The 23317-nt window shown below is 43.2% G+C and overlaps 1 protein-coding gene across 5 annotated transcripts in view; it reads right to left on the bottom strand.

The window, feature by feature from the left end:
- CASR (calcium sensing receptor) overlaps positions 1-17385 on the bottom strand; it is a 167551-nt gene extending 150166 nt beyond the window's left edge. For 3 of the 5 annotated variants that reach the window (XM_024108429.3, XM_024108324.3, XM_005292743.5), the window contains exon 1: positions 17075-17385. The gene's annotated coding sequence lies outside the window, so the exon portion shown is untranslated. Of the gene's footprint in view, positions 1-16772; positions 17018-17074 lie in introns of those variants that run through there. The other 2 variants (XM_024108378.3, XM_024108255.3) reach the window with 1 other exon arrangement.
- Positions 17386-23317: the final 5932 nt, after the last annotated feature.

The raw sequence follows: 23317 nt of genomic DNA on the forward strand, positions 1-23317 counted from the left end.
GTTACCACTCAAGAAAGAGATCTTGGAGTCATTGTGGATAGTTCTCTGAAAACATCCATTCAATGTGCAGCAGCAGTCAAAATAGCTAACAGAATGTTGATAATCATTAGGAAATGGATAGATAGTAACACAGAAAATATCATATTGCCTCTATATAAATCCATGATACGCCCACATCTTGAATACTGTGTGCAGATATGGTTGCCCCATCTCAAAAAAGATATATTGGAATTGGAAAAGGTACAGAAAAGGGCAACAAAAATGATTAGGGGTATGGAACAGCTTCCATATGAAGAGAGACTAATAAGATCGAGAATTTTCAGCTTGGAAAAGAGACGACTAAGGGGGGATATGATAGCGGTCTATTAATTCATGACTAGTGTGGAGAAAGTAAATAAGGAAGTGTTATTTACTTCTTCTCATAACACAAGACCTAGGGGTCGCCAAACAAAATTAATAGGCAGCAGATTTAAAACAAACAAAAGAAAGTATTTCTTCACACAATGCACAGTCAACCTGTGGAACTCCTTGCCAGAGGATGTTGAGAAGGCCAAGACTATAACTTGTTCAAAAAAGAACTGGATAAGTTTGTGGAGGATAGGTCCATCAATGTCTATTAGCCAGGATGGGCAGAGATGGTGTCCGTAGCCTTTGTTTGCCAGAAGCTGGGAATGGGCGATAGGGGATGGATCACTTGATGATTACCTGTTCTGTTCATTCCCTCTGGGGCACCCGGCATTGGCCATTGTCAGAAGACAGGATACTGGGCTAAATGGACCATTGGTCTGACCCAGTATGGCCATTCTTATGTTCTTATGTTCAAAACCCCCAATTAGGTACCAACTAACCCTGCCGGTACATAAATTCCCTAGATACTTAAATTTCTGCTGGTGGGCAATCACAAAGCTACCTAAATCATAGAAATGTAGGGCTAGAAGGGATGTCATGAAGTCATCAAGTCCCACCCCCTGAACTGAGGCAGGACCAAGTAAACTTAGAATATCCCTGACACATATTTGTCCAACCTGTTCTTAAAAACCTCCAATGATGGGGATACCATGACTTCCTTTGGAAGCCTATTCCAGAGTTTAACTACTGTTATAGTGAGAAAGTTCTTCCTAATATCTAATCTAAACATCCCTTGCTGCAAATTAAGCCCATTACTTCTTGTCCTACCTTCAGTGGACATGGGGAACAATTCAGCACAGACCTCTTTATAACAGCTCTTAAAATATTTGAAGACTGTTATCAGGTCCCTACTCAGTCTTCTTTTCTCAAGACTAAACATACTCAGTTTTTTTAACCTTTCCTCGTAAGTTTTCTAAACTTTTCATAATTTTTGCTGCTCTCCTTTGGACTCTCTCCAATTTGAGCACATCTTTCCTAAAGTGTGGCACCCAGAATTGGACACAGTACTTCAGATGAGGCCTCACCAGTGCCAAGTACAATGAGACAATTACCTTCTCTGGCTTACATGAAAATATTCCTGTTAATATGCCCCAGAATTATATTAGCCCTTTTTGCAACTGCATCACACTGTATATAAGCCAATAATTTGTGATCCACTATAATCCCCAGATCCTTTTCAGCACTGCTACCATCTAGCCAGTTATTCCCCATTTTTCTTTTGTTGTGCACTTGATTTTTCTTTCATAAGTTAAGTACTTTGCACTTGTCTTTATTGAATTTCACCTTGCTGAATTCTGACTAATTCTCCAATTTGTCCAGGTCATCTTGAATTATACTCCTGATCTCCAAAGTGCTTGCAACCCCTCCCTGCTTGGTGTCATCTGCAAATTTTATAAGCATGCTCTCCACTCCACCATCAAGGTGGATAAAAATCAATGATTTTTTAAAAAAATAGATTTTTTTTTATAAAATGCTTTTTGAGGAAAAACCTATCTAAAGATAGTTTTTTTAATTAAGATATATTATAGCTCAAAGATATCACATCGTGGAATAGGGATTATAAATTCTAATTCTATAGTAGGAGACAATATATTCATGTAATGTTTAAGAAAAGTTTTGTAAATGAGTTCCAATAATTCATGGATTAGGGACCTGCTTTTATGGGGTTCCAGGGGCTTCTGTATAGATTATTTAGGTTAATCTTTCTATCTACCCAATGGGACTCAGTGCTCAGCCTAGAAGATACCATCAGAGATGCTTAGTTTTGCAGTTCTCAAACTGTGGATTTGTGTCTCCAGCAAAAATGTTTTTAAATAAATAAATAATGTATAGAGGTGAGAAATAACAGATCTCAACCCTTTTGTCCCTCTGCAAATTTGTGTACACAGAGTCAATCCTTTACCTCTCTCTAAAAGTGCAAAGTTTCAAAAAGTTCAATGAATAGAAGATTGCTGGGGGTGGAATAGATCTGGACAAGGAGAACAAGTCTGGAGATAAATGTGAGAAAGGAGGGACAGGCAGTAGAAACAAAAGTGTTTGAGCAGCATATTCCAGAAGTCTTGAGGTCTTTCTGAGTGTAGCCTTCATTGATTTGAGATCTACCCCCTCTCACTAGAAGAGAAAACCTATAATGGCCGCAGGCCATAAAAGAGACCCAGTTTGGGAATAAGAACCGTTCAAGAAATATATGTTTGCTGATGATGTTTTAAAGGAAGTCACACCAGTGAACTGGTGGAAGTCACTTAAGCACTTAGATTCAGAGACTGTTGAAGTGATAATCTCACTTTTAACAGCAGTAGCTTCTTCTGCCGGTGTAGAAAAAATATTTGCTTCCTTCGGACTAATTCATTCCAAATTGAGAAATCGTTTGGGTCCTGAAAAAGCAGGAAAGCTTGTTTTTCTTTATCAGATTATGAACAAACAGGAAAATGAAGGTGAAGACAACTGAGTTAGCTGCAGAAGCCAATATTTTAAGTTTCTCATGTAGACCTGGCTGACATAGTTGATTGAATTTTTGTTGTTGGTTTTTTAATATTTCATTTAACTATTTTAGTTAAAAACAATTTTAACAAAAACCTGATTTTAAAAAAAATTTGAATGTTTAACTAAATTCAAAAATTCATATGCTTGTTTTGTTCAAATATTATATGTTTGCTGTTGAAGAAAAAATTCCAGAATACATAACACTGTTGTTTTAGTTAAATAAAACAATTTAAATGTCTGTCTGATGATGTTCTCCTCCTAATACAGGATGGCAAGAAAATCCTCCAAATATTAATGATTAAACTGTTGAATTGGAGATAGTTCACCTCCCAATAACTTCATAAATATCTGCTTCAGTTACCTTTGGTAAATGAAATAACCAAACGATCATTCATTTTCTGAGATAGCTGTAAAACTAATCTGAAAAGTTTTCAAAATAAATCACTTTAAAAATGTATAGTGTGTACCTTCTAAAAATGAAACCTACATCTGTCTCTGAGTTGTGAAGAATATGTATTAAGGTTATAACAACCAACAAGAATGCACTTTTATGTAGAAATCCGTGATTAAATCGAGTCTTCCTGACTAGTGATTTAAATCATGATTTTAATCAATTTGATTTTAATCAAATCCACCCTGTTCACCATCCGTGTCATTAATGAAAATATTGAATATTACCAAACCCAGGACTAACCCTAGCAGCACCCCACTATATAGACACTCCCGGATTGACAGAGAACAGCTGATAACTACTCTTTGTGTATGGTCTTTCAACCCGTTGTGGAACCACCTTATAGTAATTTCTTCTAGATGGCATTTCCCTAGTTTGCTTATGAAAATGTCACGTTGGATGGTGTAAAAAGCCTTCCTGAAATCAATATATATAATGTCTACAACTTCCCCCCATCCACTAGCCAGTAACTCTATCAAAGAGGAAAATCAGGTTGGTTTGGCATAATTTATTCTTGATAAATTCATGTTGGGCTATTCCTCATAACCCTGTTATTTTCTAGGTGCTTACAAACTGATTGTTTAATAGTCTGTTCCAGTATTGAAGCTAGGCTGACTGGTCTATAATTCCGTGGGTCCTCTTTGTTCCCCTTTTTAAAGATAGGTACTTTATTTGTCCTTCTCCAGTCCTCTGGGACCTCATCTGTCCTCCAGAGTAATTGCTAACAATTCTGAGATTGCTTCACTCGTTCCTTAAGTACTGTAGGGTGAATTTCATCAGGCCCTGCCTCAAGCCCAGTGCCTTTAGCCCATGCAGGATCTTCAAGCTAGGCATTCCTCTGCCTATCTTGCCTGTGAGGTCCAATCTAATAGGGATTCTCAGAGGCTGACTAGTATATCACTGTCTCCCCACACCCAACTGCCTCCTTTTAAGAGCCGTCACTACCTGCTGTAGACTAGAGACTTGAACACAGTTCTCTAACTTCCTAGGTGAGTGCCCTAACCACAAGCTATAGAGTCATTCTCACTTGCCATCCCAATGAATATTTGAGTGTTTTATTCATAATGGAACATTTTCAGCAGAAACTCCAGAATACCCCCACCGACCAGTGGTTAGGGCACTCATCTCATTTATTTATTTATTTAGAGAGAAAGAGCTGACCTGGCTTAGGCACCTACCCCCAGGAGAGGGCTCACAGCTGCAAATCCTGAGTGGAAGGAGGTGCCTCTGTTTTGAGGGGTGATGCTTAGACCACTTCCCTCCTCAGATGGCTCCGTGCTCATGTTCCTTCCTGGTTTCTGAAGAATACCTTTCTTATGCCCCTTAATGCAGGGTTGTGGATTCCACTGGGTGGCAGAAGGCTAATCATTAGTCATTGCAATATCTAATGTTTAAATCCCTTTTGTGGACCGAGCCCCTAGTGTTCAAGCCTGTACTCACTGAAGCCAATGGTAAAACTCCTCTAGCTTCAGGGGTGTAGGATCAGGCCTCAAGACAGATGTAAGGTTACTCTAGGTTAAAGTTGCATGCATGGGAGGAGATAGGCAAAGTACCTACTGCAACAAGCCTTTTCCATCTTTAATTTCTGTGAGTCTGTAATACTGAAGGGAGTCTCAGGGAAAGGATTACAGTTCTAGATTTGCAAACCTACTGCCACCTCTATTAGTGAAAATTTTGTTCTCTTAATTAACAGGCATACATCTCATAATCCCTTCCCCTAACAGTATATGAACTCTAGTTCACTTAAAAAATTTCATTTAGGAGGAAATGTGTATCATTAAGCAGTGGAAGTGTCACTATTGCATTATTCTTAACTAAGAATTATGATTTTTTTCCTTCCTTGTCCATATTTACAACTTTTTGTGTGTGAAAAAATAGACATTACTGCATTGTGTCTTAATACAATGGTGATAAGCACTTACAAATATCTTAGATTGTCTTAAATAAATTCTGACTTCCAGCCCACCTTGTATGGCTACAGTGAATGTTGCAATTGTTAACTAAAGAAAATTCATACATGGATTTCTAAAATCCCTCAGTGTTCAGTAAAGTCTGGGTTGTAATATTAGAGTTCTTGTTTCTGTGTTAGAAATGTATCTCATTTGTATGTTTTATGTCATCTGCCCTCATATTTCTTAATAAAGTTCAGATATTGCTTTTTTTCTAGGTAATGTGTGTATTTAAAAAACTTGTTCAACTGTTTCTTAAATAGCTGATTGTGCAATTTATAACTACTTGTTATTCATTTGAAAAGTTACTAGTATCTTTCTAGTCAAGTAAATGTAAATTGAAAAATGTGTTTCTAATTGCTGAATATTCTAAATACAGGAACTCCTCACTTTACATTGTAGTTATGTTCCTGAAAAATGTGACTTTAAGTGAAACAATCTTAAGCGAATCCAATTTCCCCATAATGATTAATGTAAATGAGGGGGTTAGGTTCCAGGGAAATTTTTTTCACTGGACAAAAGACTATATTATATATATAGCCTAAAAAAGATAAAGCCAGACAAAGACTGTGTGTGAAAGGGATCTATCATGCAAGCAAATGGATCAGTGTGTTTGCTGTAAGTGTGGCTGTTTCTAATTTGGCTGGGTTAGAAGTTTGTCACAACTCAGAAGCGTAAGCAGGGCATAGCTTGGGTCATGCTTGAATGAGGGACTTTCCAGGAAAACCTAGATGGTGCAGGGTAGATCAATGTATACATCACCAGAGAGCACATCTCTGTGATGATAGGGTGGAAGGGCTTTGCAGGAGTGAATCTGGAAGCATGACTCATCGGCATCATGTCCAATGTCTACCAGTGAAACTCTGACAGCACCCCAATGCAGCTTCCTAAGTAGAGGTGCTGGGTGAGATGCGAAGGGAAGGAGCGGTAGCTTGGGTTTGGTCGCTCCACTGCCGCCTGCTCCCCAAAGCGCGCCACCGCTCTGCTTCCCCCCCACCCTCCCAGGCTTGCCGCAAAACAACTGATTCGAGTGGCAAGCCTGGGAGGGAGGGGGGAGAAGCAGAGCGGCAGCACGCTCGGGGGAGCAGGTGGCAGTGGAGCGGAGGTGAGCTGGGGGGCGGGGGGGCAGCGGTTCCTCTGCCCCCCCAAGGTTACTTCCTGTGGCCCTCCCCACGCCCCCCACCGCCACAGCTCACCTCCCCTCAGGGCTGGCTCTGGGCTTTTTGACCCCCAAATAACAAAAAAAAAAAAAAGAAGCCGGACTGCCGCCCCTTGGAAAGTGCTGCCCCAAGCACATGCTTGGAGTGCTGGTGCCTAGAGCCGGCCCTGGGTGCTGGTCCACCCTGGTTCCAAACACCCACCAGCTAGCTGCAACAGACTGCTCTTCCTGCAAGCAGTGGACAAAACAGGCGGCCGTCAAAGGACGTTAGAAGGGAGCATTTCAGAACTTTAAACGAGCATGTTCCCTAATTGATCAGCAACGTAACATCGAAACAACGTTAACTGGGATGACTTTAAGTGAGGAGTTCCTATAACTGTATTAAACAGCAGTAGTATATTCACTGTGAGATATATTAATGAAGCGCTAGTTGTGTTGTAGTTATTGAGTTAATTTTAAGGCTCTGTACATGCTGGCCCATTTTCACCATTACTCTATGTTGCTATTAAAGCTGGGTGAACAGCTCACAATCAACTTACTCAGATAATTTAGCCTCTTTTTGGTTTGTGAATTATCTATGAACAGACTTTGATTTTTGTCAATTTGTTTCAGGAATGCTTGTGTGAACAAACAAGTATATGGTTCACGCAGAACTACAAATTCATTTTTGGAGAAAGTTGAATTCCACGTTTAATTGTAGTCTATGGGCTAGGGCATACATTTAGAACTCATACTCCTCTTGAACCACAGTAGCTCGCCCACAGATGTCAATAGGAAGTTTATACAGAGGTCCAGGGCAGAATCTGGTCTATACGTAATAAACTAAAACTTTTAATTATTTGTTAAATCACATTCAGCATCACTCACTAAAAAATATTCTCATCTTTAGAATCAGTGCTCACTCTGCCTTCTATATTCCTTCCGTAGCCTTGTTTCTTTTCACCAGCCTGCTTTTTTGCCTCTGTATGGATAACTGAAAGGTCTCAAAATGAAATTGTAAATGGGAAACCATCATCAAATGCGTTTGTTTCTAGTAGAGTCCTGATGGGCTTTCTTCTGGCCCTAAACTATTTAAGATGTTTATCAGTGACCTAGAAGAAAACAAAATCATCACCGATAAAGTTTGCAGGTAACCCAAATTGGGGGAGTAATAAATAATGAAAAGGACAGGTCGCTGATTCAAAGCAATCTGGATCACTTGGTAAACTGGGAGTAAACAAACAGTATGAGTTTTAATACAGCTAAATGTAAATGTATACACCAGGAACAAAGAATGCAGGCCATACTTACAGGATGGGGGACTTAAATCTGGGAAATAGTGACTCTAAAAAAGATTTCAGAGTGGTAGCCATGTTAGTCTGTATCAGCAAAAAAACCTGGAGTACTTGTGGCACCTTAGAGACTAACAAATGCATTTGAGCATAAGCTTTCGTGTGCTAAAACCTACTTCATCGGATGCATGCAGTGGAAAATATAGTAGGAAGACATATATACACAGAGAACATGAAAAAATGGGTGTTGCCATACCAACTGTGACAAGAGTAATTAATTAAGGTGAGCTATTAGGTGAGCTATTATCAGCAGGAGAAATTTTTTCATGTTCTTTGTGTATATATATCTTCCTACTGTATTTTCTACTGCATGCATCCAATGAAGTGGGTTTTAGCCCACGAAAGCTTATGCTCAAATAAATTTGTTAGTCTCTAAGGTGCCACAAGTACTCCTCATTTTAAAAAAGATGTGGGGGTTGTGGTGAATACATGAGCTCCCTGTCAGCTGTGGCCAAAAGAGCTAATGTGATCCTGGGATGCATAAACAGGAAATTCTTGAGAAGGAGTATAGAGGTTATTTTACCTCTGTATTTGGCAGTAGGGCAACTGCTGCTGGAATACTGTGTCCAGTTCTGGTGTCCACAATTCAAGACAGACGTTTATAAATTGGAGAGATTTCAGAGAAGAGCCATGAGAATGACTAAAGGATTAGAAAACATGCCTTACAGTGATAGACTCAAGGAGCTCGATATATTTAGCTTAACAAGGAGAAAGTTAGTGGGTGACTTGATTATAGTCTCTAAGTACTAAATCGGGAACAAATATTCAATAATGTGGTCTTCAGTCTAACAGAGAAAGGTATAACATGATCCAATGTCTGGAAGTTGAAGCAAGACAAATTCATACTGGAAATAAGTGGAAGAGTGAGGGTAATTAACCACTGGAACAACTTACCAAGAGTCATGATGGATTCTCCATCACTGACAATTTTCAAATCAAGATCTGATTTTTTTTTAAATATGTTCTGGGAATTATTTGGGGGAAGTTCTATGGTCTGTGTTATAGAAGGTCAGACTGGATGATCATAATGGTCCCTTCTGGCCATGAAATCTATGGCTCTATCAATACAAGTAGTCCAGTATCCTGTCCCCCACAATGATCAGAACCAGATATTGCAGAAGAAGGTGCAAGAAACTCTACAGGAGACAGATGTGGGATAATTTGCCTCCTTCAAGTTTTCATGCTAGCCACTAACAGTTAAAATTGGGTAAAACCCTTAATCCTTAAGTTTTATCTGCCTTCTAAAACCCCTTTTTAAAGAATTATTAACTATAACAACTCTGGATATTCTTGTTATCTATATAAATTCCAGTTCCTCTTTAAATCTTGCTAATCAACAGCATCCTGTGGCAATGTGTTCCACAGTCTTGTATGACAAAGTATTTCTATCAATTCTGAATTTGCTGCCTTTCAATTTTATTAATCATCCCCTTGTTCTTGTGTTACAATACAGAAAACAGAATCTCTCAATCCACCTTCTGTTTAGCATTCACTATTCTTACTCTTATTATACTTTTATCATGGCTCCTCCTCTTATTCATCTGTTCTCTAAAGTGAACAATCTTTTCAATCTCTCGTCACACAAGAGGTTTTTCATGCCTCTCACTGTTTCCATCAGCCTTGTCTGAATCACTTCTAAGTCTGCAGTGTTTTGGATTGTGATGGAGTGACTTGTGCTGGACATGGTCTCTCAAATGAGGGTGAACCGTATATTTATTTAGTGGTAAAAAGAAGAACAGGAGGACTTGTGGCACCTTAGAGACTAACAAATTTATTAGAGCATAAGCTTTCGTGGACTACAGCCCACTTCTTCGGATGCATAACTTGATAGTTATGCATCCGAAGAAGTGGGCTGTAGTCCACGAAAGCTTATGCTCTAATAAATTTGTTAGTCTCTAAGGTGCCACAAGTCCTCCTGTTCTTCTTTTTGCGGATACAGACTAACACGGCTGCTACTCTGAAACCTTTCATTATTTAGTGGTGTTATCATACTTTTCATATCATTCTCCATCCCATTCCTTATGCATGCTAACATCCTGTTTGCTTTTTGATCATAGGTGGTCATTAGGCAAATATCTTTGTTGATGGGACCACGGTGATGCCCAGATATTCTTCTTCAATTGAAACTGTTAATTTAGAAACCTGTTAAGTTATATGAGTCATTTACATTTTCCCTCTCATGTGCAATGCTTTGTACTTATCAACACTGAACTTCAGTTGCCATTGTTCTTGCCCACCATTCACCTAGCTTGGTCTGGTCCTCTGAAGTTACTTACATTCTTGTATGGACAAGTTTTGAATCATTTGCGCAAATGTTATCACCGTACTGCTCACCTTCATTTCCAGATCATTAATAAATGTATTAAACAACATTGGATGTCATATGAAACCTTGAGCACTGCCTGCTTCATTCATTTTACAGTTGGCTCCCTCTTCACATGGATCCCCATTCTGTGCAGCACATTTTGATAGGCCTCAATGGTATAAACAATGTTTAAAAAGTCAATAGTGGGACCGGAGAAGCACCTTTTACATCCATTATTTATTTGTATGACAATAGCACCTAGAACCTATGGAAATCAGGGCTCCACTGAGCTAGCTGATATACAAACACATATTAAGGGACAGTCCGTGCTCCAATGAACTTACAATCAAAATAGATAAGACAGACAAAGGGTAGGGGAAGTTTTCAGAGACAGTGAATCTATTTGCTACTCCTTCTTGAAGACTGCAGAATGTGGGGGTGGGCAGTTAGCTGGGCATAAGGGTCGCAGCAGTCAGTTGACCACCCCTGAAGATGCCAGAGAAGAGGAACTGGAGATCTCAGGACTTCTCCCCAAATTTGACTCTACAGTAGACATGAGGATGGGTGATTATAATCATAAGGAGTTGCAGAGTGATATCTTTTTAAAAGTTCAAATTTTGAGCTTCCTAGCCTGGACAGTATCTTTTAACTTGGCAATTCCAAGACACTTTCTGAGGCTATGTATACAGTACAGCTTAAGTCAATATAAGTCATGTCATTCAAGGGCATGAATAAGACACCTCTCCGAGCAACGTAAGTTACACCGACCTAAGCGCTGGTGTGCACTGTGCTATGTCGGCTTCTCCCGCTGACATAGCTACCGCTGCTCGCAGTAGATGGAGTAATTAAGTCGACAGGAGAGCTCTCTTCCATTGGCTTAGAGTGTATGCTCTAAAGCACTACAGCAGCAATGCTGCATCAATACAGCTGCACCGCTGTAAGCTCTGTAGTGTAGCCAGAGCCTTAGGTAATAACAAGACAAACTTTCAAATGTGCAAATTTGAGCACCCCAATGTATAGTGGATTGGGAGTTGCTTCTGACCAAGTCAAAGATGCACATTTGAAAGAGCATTTGAAAAACTGGCCCAACAACCAATAGTAATAATACTACTTTGTACGTATATAGAGCCTTTCACCTGGGGATTTCAGTAGGCCTTACAAACCTCAATTAATCCTCAAGACAGAACACCAGGAAGTAGATATTAGTATCCCCATTTTACAGCGGGGCAAACTGAGAGGAAGTGGCTTCCCAGGGTCAGAGGCCAAGCCCAGAAAAGAATTAAGGTTTCTGAATCCCAGTCTGCTGCCTTAACCATTAGACCACATGTGTATTATAGCAACATGGGAACTGATTACAAACCAGTGTATTTTGCATGCTAATGAGTTCAGCAGGCAAGATTTTCTTGACTCTGCAGAAATGTGGCATTCACACTTGAAATAGCCCTAGATGTGACAGGTGCAAAAATTCAACACTAAAGCTACCAGTTCTGTCAGCGCTCCACTCTATTAATGGACAGTTGGGTGGACAATGATCTTACAATGCTCGGCAGCAATTAGCGCAGGTAAAGCATTCCTAACTCCTGCAGTTAATAAGTGACTGAGAGGCATATCAACTTATGCAGTAGGAGCTGTTTGCAACCAGCAGTACATATGCAGATAAAACGGGAGTTTATTGATGGCCAGCCTAAGCTTTGTCATTTTCCCAAGCAACACAAAGTTTCACTGACAGGTTTTATGTTGATTTAATAAAAGAATTATAAAAATATGAATTATGTTTTTAAAGCACTGAGGTTTGAAAACTGTGCAAAAGGTACCAGATTGATAGACATGGAGTCTGAAGTCCTCCCCTTATAGTACATCTGCTCAGCACAAAATGACCCACGGCAATGAGTCTCAGAGCCTGGGTCAACTGACTCAAGCTTGCAGGGTTCATGCTAAGGGGCTAAAAATAGCAGTGTAGACATCCAGACTTGGGCAGGAGCTCACACTCTGAAGCCAGGTGAAGGTGAAGAGTCTCCAGCCCAAGCCCAAATGCCTATACTGCTATTTTTAGCCCCACACCGCAAGCCCCATGAGCCCAGGTCAGTTGATCCAGCCTCTGAGACCTGCTGCTGCAAGGGGTTGGGCAGGGGGGCGGGGGTTGCTGTGTAGATGCACCCATGCTTACAGCACAACATAAAGTACAGCTTAGGCAACAGCAGCACAGACTGCCCCAACAACATGCCTCTGCCCTTTCTAGAAGGGAAAGTGAAGTCAGGCTCAATCCTAACCCTGCTTCAGTTGACACACAAATCATGCTAACCCAGAGTTCCAGGACCCCCGTGAGGTGGAGGGTCCGAGCAGGGCCGTCCCTACCTGTGGTGGTGCCCTACGCAGCCCAAGCACCTGCAGCCTCCTCCCCTGCAGGGGGAGCGGCCGGTCCGCTGGGGGGGCCAGCCCCTCCGAGGTGGGAAGGCTGCGCTCAAGGGCTGCAGGACCACGGGGGCAGGAGCTGTGGGGGGCAGCAGCAGGGCAGGAAGGCCAAGGGCAGCGCAGAGGATTAGCGGGGGGCCTGGTGCCGGGAGCAGGAGTCGCCCCCCCCCCAAGCCCCCGCACTCACCTGTGGTGGCGGGAATCAGAGCAACTCAGCCCCAGCCCACTCTGCTCCCCCAGCTCCCAGCCCTGTCGCTTGGGGGGAGGAGGCTTGGAGGAAGGAGTCGGGCCTGCCCCCGCACTCACCAGCGGCGACGGCAGGAAGCGGAGCAACGCAGCTGGGAGCTGGCGGAGGAGAGCGGGCTGGGGCCAAGTCGCTCTGCTTCCTGACGCCACCACTGGTGAGTGCGGGGGCAGGCCCGACCCCTTCTGCTGGCTCCAGTACCCCCGCTAATCCCGCGGGCCGCGTCGCTTGGGGGAGAGGGCTTGGGGGAAGGGGTGGAATGGGGGCAGGGTGGGGGTGGAGCAGGGGTGGGAAGAGGTGGGGCGGGGCGGGGCAGAGCAGGGGTGGGGGCTTGGGGAAAGCGGTCAAATGGGGGCAGGTCAAGGGCAAGGGCAGGGGCAGAGCAGGGGGGCTGGCCGGGGGATGGGGCTGACCACTGGAGCCGGCCACTGGAGCCAGCGCTGCATACACAGCATGCAGCTGCCTAGGGCACCATAAAATTTGGTGCCCCAAATTACGTGGTGCCCTACACAGCTGCGTATTCTGCGTATGCCTAAGGACGGCCCTGGGTCCGAGCCTGAGTCAAGCCAGGACCCAGAGTTCAAGCCCTATTGTTTTGCAGTGTAGACACAGCCCCACTGGACTAGTGCTCTGGGAGTCTGCAAAAAGTATCCCACAATCCCACGGGCCAACTTTTTTTGTCCTTTAGAGAGTCAAGTCTGGTGGACAGTCATGTTTTTCCACATTGCACCATGAACAAAAGGCTAGAGTAGCCACATTTTGAAAGGGCACTAGGAAGTCTGGGATATGGATGATTGGAGTCAGGCTTGCATAATGCAGTGTAAACGCAGATACCCCAGGTTGGGACCTAGGGATCAACAATTCCTAACCTAGGTTACAAATGACAAAATCACCACCTAACCCAGCAGGGAACTGACCCAAAATAGGACTTTGCAATGGCAGGAACATCCCGAGACACTAGCAGCTTTAAGATTCCATTGCACATAACAGCAAGCACATCATGTTTTCCCAAGATTTCTGTGTAGTGCCAAAGGATGCATAGACTATAAGCTTGGATCCTACAATGCCACGCTTGTCATAAGAACCTCTATAAACTAGAATGACCCAGTGAGGAAGTTTCAGGTGTGTCGGTCACACCTGCAGCACCCCCTATCCAGCTGTTTTAAAAATAATCCCCAGAAAAGGATATAAAATCTTTTATGCAACCAGATGAAGCCCTGAAGTATGCTCAGGAACTGCTTATAGCACGGGCACAGTGATAAACTCTGCCTTAAAGCGGTAATGCAAGAGCTAGAATGCTTAAGTTTCCACATGTTACCCAGGGTTGTGAGTTCAATCCTTGAGGGGGCCACTTAGGGATCTGGGGCAAAAATCTGTCTGGGGATTGGTCCTGCTTTGAGCAGGGGGTTGGACTAGATGACCTCCTGAGGTCCCTTCCAACCCTGATATTCTATGATTCTAAATGAGTGTAGATGCTCAAGCCCTAGTTTAACAAACCCAGGGTGTGCTAACTCGAGTTCTACTACTAACCCTGGGCTTACATTGCAGTGTAGACATAACATCTTCATACCCCATTCAGTCCTTGGCCTCCATGTGGAGACTGCTGAGATGACAGTGTGATAGCAGTTTTTATGATGAGACCACCTATCCATTTGGAAGTGAGCTGAAAACAAATCACTTCATACAGGCCACCAAACACAAGTCACTATATACCTGAGCTGGACTGAGAGAGATGACATAGAAGTGAACAGCTAGTTCTGTAGTTCATTACTAATCCTCTTTGTCACCCATCAATTTGCTTTAAAACTGCTCTATTTTTCACTAATCTACACTGCACAACCACTGCAATAGCTTTTAGTTTATTCCATTAAACATGGGTTACTAAAACATTTCTTTAAGCTGCACAACTACCCAGTCACTTTACTACCTAGTCATTTAGCCCCATTAAAAATATTTTTAATAATCACATTACTCACATTTTACCACTTCAATAAATCTAATGAAAACACATGTGAACCCAATCCTGGTCCCACTGAAGTCAATGACAGAACTCACATTGAATTCAGTAGGAGCAGGACTGGGTTCTACATCCTTAAGGCATAAACTTGCATTTCTTATTTAAACTAAGGGCTTGGGGGAGGGATAGCTCAGTGGTTTGAGCATTAGCCTCTTAAACTAAAGGTTATGAGTTCAATCCTTGAAGGGGCCATTTAGGGATCTGGGGTAAAAATCTGTCTGGGGATTGGTCCTGCTTTGAGCAGGGGGTTGGACTAGATGACCTCCTGAGGTCCCTTCCAACCCTGATATTCTATGAATTCTGTATCTGAACAGAGCTTGGGAGCAATAAAAGGAGAAGTGGGATTGTGGCTAGCTGATTCTTAGCTGCCCAGCCCTGGCATACATTAAAAATACTGGGTAGCAACTTTAATTTATGTTGTTGGCACTAGGTACCTCAGGGAGGCAGGGAACCAGCCACAACAATGCCTCTCTCAGCCACACTCCCTATCCTCCTCAGACTTGCCCCTCCTACTCTTCTGGCAGGTGATGGAGCTGTTGTAAGAGGAAACAGAGTCTCTACATTGGCAGAGATTGCCTCTATACAGGGGAAATTTTCCGAGAGGAATCTCCAGCAGAATTAAGCTCACTTTGTGCTATATGAGTGAAATAGGCAGTGCAAAATTGATTTAGCAGACCAGAGAGTCTGACCCAAAGAAATTAAGGGGAGTTAACCTGTGAGCAGGGTAGCCATGTAATTGGAGGATCCACCTCAGGAATTACTCTTTCCAATAGAAAAAGTAAAATAGAAAAATATTTTATAAAATCAAAGTAAAAATGTCAAGATTATTTTACAATAACATTCTATGAAATTTGAGGCCAAAATGAAAACTTCAGAGCAAGATATGTTAGTTCACAAAATGTTAGTTCTCTTGCATCTGAAGAAGTGAGGTTCTTACCCACGAAAGCTTATGCTCCCAATACTTCTGTTAGTCTCAAAGATGCCACAGGACCCCCTGTTGCTTAGTTCACAAAATGTTTCTTTATACTTAGGATGAAATCTCTTTTAATGGTATCATAATCTACCAGGCAAATACTTTTGGTACATTTTCTGAGATACTATTTTTATTATTCATTTTCCATCAAGCATATTTGAGACAATTTTTTGCAGCCTGTGTGATTTCTATAAAATATGTGACTAAATAGTTTTATTTTTAGGTAATTGTCTTAGCTCCACTAATTTCTCCATAAACCTTCACCTTGAGAAAACATGTATGAGTAGTACTGCTTGCCAATTAATTTTCTTTCACTTGGACATGTATATTTACAAAATACTTTAGGGCCAAATTCACGGGTTTTAAAATCAGTCCTTAATGAAAGTTTTGCCTGAGTAAGGACTACAATATTGGGAAACAGTTCACTATTTAATTCCTGTTATTTCAATGGCACATTAATCATTTGCCTTCTTACCATTACCCCTTTCAAAATGCTCTAAAACTCCCATTTTCCAAAGTATCCAAGGACAACTCTAGAGAGGCACCAGAAAAGCCCAGCAGCAGAATTTTATGCTACAACATGTTCCTTCTAGCCATGCATCATAGGATGGCACTTAACCTCGGTACATATAACCAAAGGCATGAACACCTTTTAGGCCTGGAATCGGATTTGTGCAAAACAGTACGCTTTCACACTGTGCGTCCCACTTTTTGTCCCCATCGGTGAAAACCTTCCAAATCAACCAAAACATATCAGCTGTCAGTTCCTTTGCTCAAGAAGAAAAGCAGGTGAATTAAGTCCTGGGCTGATGCGAGCACAACAGAACCTGCACTAAAAATCAATGCCCCCAAGGAGCTGGGAGCTGAAGGGGGCAAAGCGGTGCGCTGGTACCACTAGCAGCTCTGGACTTAGCTGGGGTGTTTGCTCGCGCCTCACTTCCAAGCACATTCTCCTCTCCCGCAGTCACTGGCGCAAAGCCGCCCCGATGCCCGCCCGCCCTCGCTCCTCAGCCTTGGCCGGGCTGCTCAGCAAACTCACCTCCCCCCCGCGGGTGAAGGCAGCTCGCGCGAAGGGGTGCCAAGGCCATGTCTAGTCACTGGCCCCGATCCCGGGCTGACCTTGCGAGGTGCAGGTCGGACTTCCCCAGGTCCAGTCCAGCCGCAGGGGGAGCGCGGCCCCTGGCGGTCCCGCCGGCCTGCCTACCGAGAGAGCCGAGCTGGACCAGCTAGGAGCCCTGAGCGGCCGAGGAAGCGGCGCGTCCCCTCTCTGGGGCACCCTCTGCTTGCAGCCGGGAGGTAGCAGCGCCCCCGGGCTCCCCGCCCCTCCCTAGCCCTGCTCACCTCCTGCCCCGCTCCGCCTTGGGGTCGGCTCGCTGCCTCGGCGGCGCCCAGCTCGGTGCCCCGCCGGAGGGGAGGCAGCAGCTTGCGCGCTGTGGCTGCGGAGATGCTCCAGCTGCTCGGGCTGCCCCCGCTCCTACCCCTCCTCCGGCGCCGGCCAGGGCGGCAGCAGCGGCAGCATCTCCCGCAGATCCCCCAGCGGCAGCGGCGACACTTGCAGCCTCGCGGGAGCCAGCGGAAAGGGAGGGAGGCAGGGAGGGGCACAAGCCCCTGGTCAGCTCCCGCTCCCCTCTCCCTGCTCCCTTCCCGCGGCACGTGGGCACGCGCCCAGGCACATGCTCCACATGGACACGCGTCTGAAGATAGGTGGATTTACACCCCCACCCTCCCCCACACCTGCATGCACAGAGGCACCTGCTGCACACACGTACTGTGTTGTGTGTACATCCCAGTGTACAAATAAATCACTCACCCCAGCTCCTCACACACACAAGGTCAGACAGGCAAATACACCTACTACACACGTGCACAGAAATAGCATACACAAATCTCAGCTGCCACAGCGCATCCATGCAACCATCTATACCAGGAATATACTGGACTCACATTCCACATGTAGTATACTGATATACTGGCTCTGCATGTGTTAACAGCATAGGCGCGGGAGGGGGGGGGCATCGACCCCCATACCCACTTGTGAGAACATGAACTCGGGGGCAGTGCAACGGGGGCGTCCCCCTCCCTAGGCCCCTGACTGGAGCCAAGGTGGCATAACAGCGGAGCCCCTTCCCTTACTCCCCCTCCCCCCTTCGGGCCACTTTTGCAGTTCTTCTGGCACTACTAGGGTTCCCATTCATCACCACAATATCTGAGAATCTCTGGAACAAGGAATTTATCCACAGCACACTCCTGTGGGGTAGGGTCGTGTTTCATTTTACATGAACTGAGACAGAGTGGAGAATGGGGACTTGCCCCCAAGTGACAGGGAAGCATGTAGCACAGCCAGGAATTGATCCACATCACCTGAATCCTAGTTCAGTGCTGTGAACACAGGACTCTGACTTGGGCTCCTAGACAGAAATAAATAATAATAATAATGGATTATTATTAATTATTATTATTATTATTATTAAATGAAAGTGTAGAACCATTATACAACACGCTGGTGAGACCTCATCTGGAATACTGTGTGCAGTTCTGGTCTCCCATGTTTAAGAAATATGAATTTAAACTGGAACAGGTGCAGAGAAGGGCTAATAGGATGGTCCTGAGGAATGGAAAAACTACCATATGAGAAGAGACTCAAAGAGCTTGGCTAGTTTAGCCTAACCAAAAGAAGGCTGAAGGAAGATATGATTGCTCTCTATAAATACATCAGAGGGATACATACCAGGGAGGGAGAGGAGTTATTTAAGGTAAGCGCCAACATGGACCCAAGAACAAATGGAAATAAACTGGTCATCAGCAAGTTTAGGCTTGAAATTAGACAAAGGTTTCTAACTATCAGAGGAGTGAAGTTCTGGAACAGCCTTCCAAGGGGAGCAGTGGGAGCAAAAAACCTAACTGGCATCAAGACTGAGCTGATAAATTTATGGAGGAGATGGTATGATGGGACTGCCTATGATGGCATGTGGCCCATCAATGACTGCCAGTAGCAAAAATCCCAAATGGCTGGAGATAGAACATTAGATGGGGAGGGCTCTGAGTTACTACAGAGAATTATTTCCCAGGTGTCTGGCTGCTGGGTCTTGCCCACATACCCAGGATCTAACTGATCGCCATATTTGAGGTCAGGAAGGAATTTTCCCCTGGGTCAGATTGGCAGAGACCCAGGGGTTTTTCATCTTCCTCTGCAGCATGGGACATGGGTCACTTGCAGGTTTAAACTAGTGTAAATGGTGAATTCTGTGTAACATGAAATCTTTAAACCATGATTTGGGGACTTCAGTAACTCAGTCAGAGGTTAGAGGTTTATTACAGGAGTGGGTGGGTGAGGTTGGCCTGCAATGTGCAGGAGGTCAGACTAGATGATCACGATGGTCCCTTCTGACCTTAAAGTCTATAAGAGAATAATATCGGTTTACCACTTTTGTATGCCACACTATAGTTGAGGCAGTTTACCCTAATACTATAAATAGGTAATGGAGATACTACAAAACTATGTCTTTGAAGCTGAAGATTCTGGGTTGCATCTATGCAGTTTAGTTGATGCTTGTGATTGTGTATGTGTGAGTGTAGCCACAGGTTTGCAATATACACACACTACTGTAGTACAGTACTCGGATCTCAAGAGATGTTACACTTATCAGAGTTTGCGCTTTTAATCTTTCTTCAACCACTGCAGCCCCTGATCATTTTTGTTGTTCTTCTCTAAATTCCCTTTAATTTCTGTTATGAGATGCCTAGAATTAAACATGATGGACTATAGTCATTGCTGATGTAACTGCATTGAGGCTGCAATGAAGGTATACCACAGATTAAATTAGCCCAGTATTCCAGGCATGGTTACTCCTCATGTGGTAATGTAATGAATGTACTCATTTTAGAATGCTCTGAATATTAGTTATTGATTTCCATGATCTACTCATGACCTCATGATATTTCATCACCTGGTAATAACCCCTGTTATCATGATAACATAAGGAACATAAGCTGCTTACACCAAGAAGCAGGGACACTGGAGAGACAATTGGACATGCCTTTAAGATGTAACTGAAAATGTGATGTTGCACCTATTTAGTTAATATTACTATTATTGTATGATTATTATTTAACACCCACCTGTTTCCTGTCATCCATGTCATATATTGTCCGATGTCTTGCATTACTAACACAGGAAAGTGATTTGGGATACAGTGCATATGAATGAAACTATAACATATGAATGACACTACAATAATTCACTTTCAGTTTAGAAAATGTTTGCAATTAAGGGGAAAAAGTGGAGTATAGAATAGCAGATAAAGTGAAGATGCTTAGGCTTTGAAGGTCAGGGACAAATCAAAAATGTGCTTTGAGGACTGCTTGGAATTATCAACAATATTTGACCCATACAGAACTGTACATTTGGAGGTAGCACTAGGCATAAGCAGACTAAGCATTTGCTTAGGACCCTGAGCAGCTCAAGGGGGCCCCCACTCTCTTTTTATTATGTGTTGGGGGGAATATTCTTGCTTAGGGCCCCCAATGGGCTAGTACCACCTCTGTGTATAAACAAAGAAAAGCCAGGCTATGGTTAATCTGAGAATGTGCCCAAAGGCAAAGAAGAAAAATGTTTTCACTGTACCATGGCTACTGCCTTTCAATACTCTGCATCTCTATTTTACAATATAGCACAGTCACAGCTGCTACTAGGGCGACCAGATAACTGAGAAAAATCAAGACACTTTTTCTTCAGGGGAGGAGGAAGGGATATAGTTGTATATATAAGACAAAGCCCCTAATATCGGGATGTCTGGTCAGCCTAGCTGCTACACACTGGCGGGGTGCTGGAATATTTTTTATAGTGGGGGTGCTGAGAGCCATTGAACCAAACTGTAAACCCTGTATATAATGGAAACCTCTTCAAGCCAGGGGATGGGGCAGCAACCCCAGCACCCCTAGTTCCAGCACCTACGTCCACTGGCATTTGTTTTTTGGTCTCAGACTGCCTGAGATGCAGAGAAGAATCCTGTTGAACTAGTGCTACAAACTCTATAGTTCTCTATTATTTTTTTCTAATCCACATTCTTATGGTGGTAGACAGCATAGCAAATATTGTACCTGCTTTCTCAAATGCTAGACTTCTCTTCATGTATTTTTAATGCTGGTATAAGGGGTAGTATTGACAGCTTTGCAGACTGCAGTCTTCTGTCTGTCGCATAGCTACAGCACAGGCAGTGATAATGCAATGGTTGGCCCACAGAAATTATGCAAACTTTTGTTATTGCTGGACTATATGGATTCTCCTTTTGCTCAGCTAGCAGAGACCTATGTTTCTTGAGCCAAAGGTTCTTTCCTGCTGATGACCATCATGTCTGCAACACAGAGATTCATTATAGAGGAACAGATCTGCAATTATGGGGGAGGCTGAGGTTGTTTCAATGCGTGTAGGAAATGGGAGCAATTCATTCAAGATGACTAAATGCTTTAAAAGCTAGACTGGCTGTAACCCTGGAACCAATTAGTGACAACTAGCAAGATGCACAGGGTAGGTGCAGATGGGTTACAGGAGTCACATGAGTCAGGCATGTACATTCTAGTTCACTAAATAATGTTATATGAAGTCTTAAATGAAAGCCAGGGTCACACTGTTCATCAATAGCATTGTGAAACATAGGTGCACATACTATGTAAGGGGTTATGCATATATACAGAAAATACATCCTTAAAGCCTGTATGTCAAGGGGTTGGTCACCAGCACAGGTGAAAACCAGGTTTTCTGTCACACAGGAGATGTTTATCCATCTATCTGTTTATATAGATATTGAGTATTGTCTTGTTCTCCTATCATCAGTCTGACTGAATGCAATGAAGGATTGTAAGAACTTCAAAAAGAAACTAATATGAATAGAAAAAACAGGGGAAGAAACCCTTATCTAGAGGTGCACTTCAAAGGTTTGCTCTACTATATTTTGAGGGCAAAGAAGACACTTTGGCACCTAGGAAGTAAATAAACAACAAATTTGCTTCATTAAAGTGGGATCTAAGCCAGGCTTGACTGAAAACACTGGAGAGAACTTTGGGAGAGATAAGCTTCTTTAGACAAGAGGATAACTTCTTTACAGTGTTGTTGTAGCCATGCTGGTCCCAGGATATTAGAGCGACAAGGTGGGTGAGATAATACCTTTTATTGGAACAACTTCTGTTGGTTGAAGAGACAGCTTTCAAGCTTACATGGAGCTTTTCTTTAGGTCTGGGAAAGGTACTCAGTATCACAGCTTAATATAAGATGGACCAGATTGTTTAGCATAAGTAATTAACACATATTATAAGAGACCATTCAAGGTGAAATGGCCAGTTAATACTTCTGAAATCGTAGGACAAAAAAAGAGGGTTAGTGGAGTAAGTCCCTGATTTTTAGAGTCTAGAAAAGTTACTAATTGAAGCTCTCAGGCTCATCTTTTGCAAGTGGTGTGTGCTGGTTTCCATGAAGGATGAGGACTAAGAGGTCACGCATGAAGTGGTTGCTTTGTGAAAAGTGTTCACCAATGGGTGATATGGTGTTTTTGTCTTTTATCATTTTCTATGGGAGTTCATTCAAGAGCATAGTGACTATGTTGTTTCAGCAACATACACCTCTACCCCGATATAATGCTGTACTCGGGAGCCAAAAAATCTTACTGCGTTATAGGTGAAACCGCGTTATATCAAACTTGCTTTGATCCGCCAGAGTGCGCAGCCCCCCGGAGCACTGCTTTACCGCGTTATATCCGAATTCCGGTTATATCGGGTTGCGTTATATCGGGGTAGAGATGTAGTTGTTATTAGGGCATTTAGTGCACTGGATGAGATACACCACATATTGTGATAGGCAGGTGTAAGCTCCAACGATCTTGAAAGGTGTGTTGTAGGGGGTATTGATCATCATAACAGTGGAGATATGGCTGCAAGTTTTGCATCTGTTGTTCCGGCAGGGTTTAGTGCCACTTTGAGTTGTGTCCTGATCTATGGGAATCTTGCTTCTGATGATGAGCCTGATGAGGTTGGGGGTTGTTTGATAGCCAGAAAGGGAATGGGAGGGGGGCCTTGGGAAAGAGAATAACGTGTTAGTTAAGTGTAGTATCTAGAAAGCAGAAAGTAGTCTCTATGATTCTGTTTTATATGTAACCATTTGTTTCCAATATTCTTACTTATATCTCCCAAATCTCTATTTTTCATAATAGATATATTTATAATGAATACAAGAATAAGCTTAAGTGCTGTGGTATTAAGCAAAGTGCTGGTCCTGACTTGATTCTTACAAGCTGGTGTGTACTGTTCCTTTGGGAACAATAAAGCCGGTAATTCTGTGAGTGTTCAGTGGATAAGGGACTTGACACTGCAGGAAACACGCCTGTCACTACCTTTACAGAGAGCAGGAGGCCTGCAGAGGCTTGGAAGGCAGTGCTTGTGCTGCCAGAGGCTGTTGGTTGCAGGGATCTGATCCACAACAGACACAGCCAAGAAACTGTTTCACGCTAAGGGCAGGTGGTGGTGAGGAGCCTCACAATCCCAGGTAGCCTGTGGGGAATCACACTGGCATTATGCTACACAAGCTGGATCTAC

The sequence above is a fragment of the Chrysemys picta genome, chromosome 1 (assembly GCF_011386835.1).
Source record: "Chrysemys picta bellii isolate R12L10 chromosome 1, ASM1138683v2, whole genome shotgun sequence".
Classification (NCBI taxonomy): Eukaryota; Metazoa; Chordata; order Testudines; family Emydidae; genus Chrysemys; species Chrysemys picta.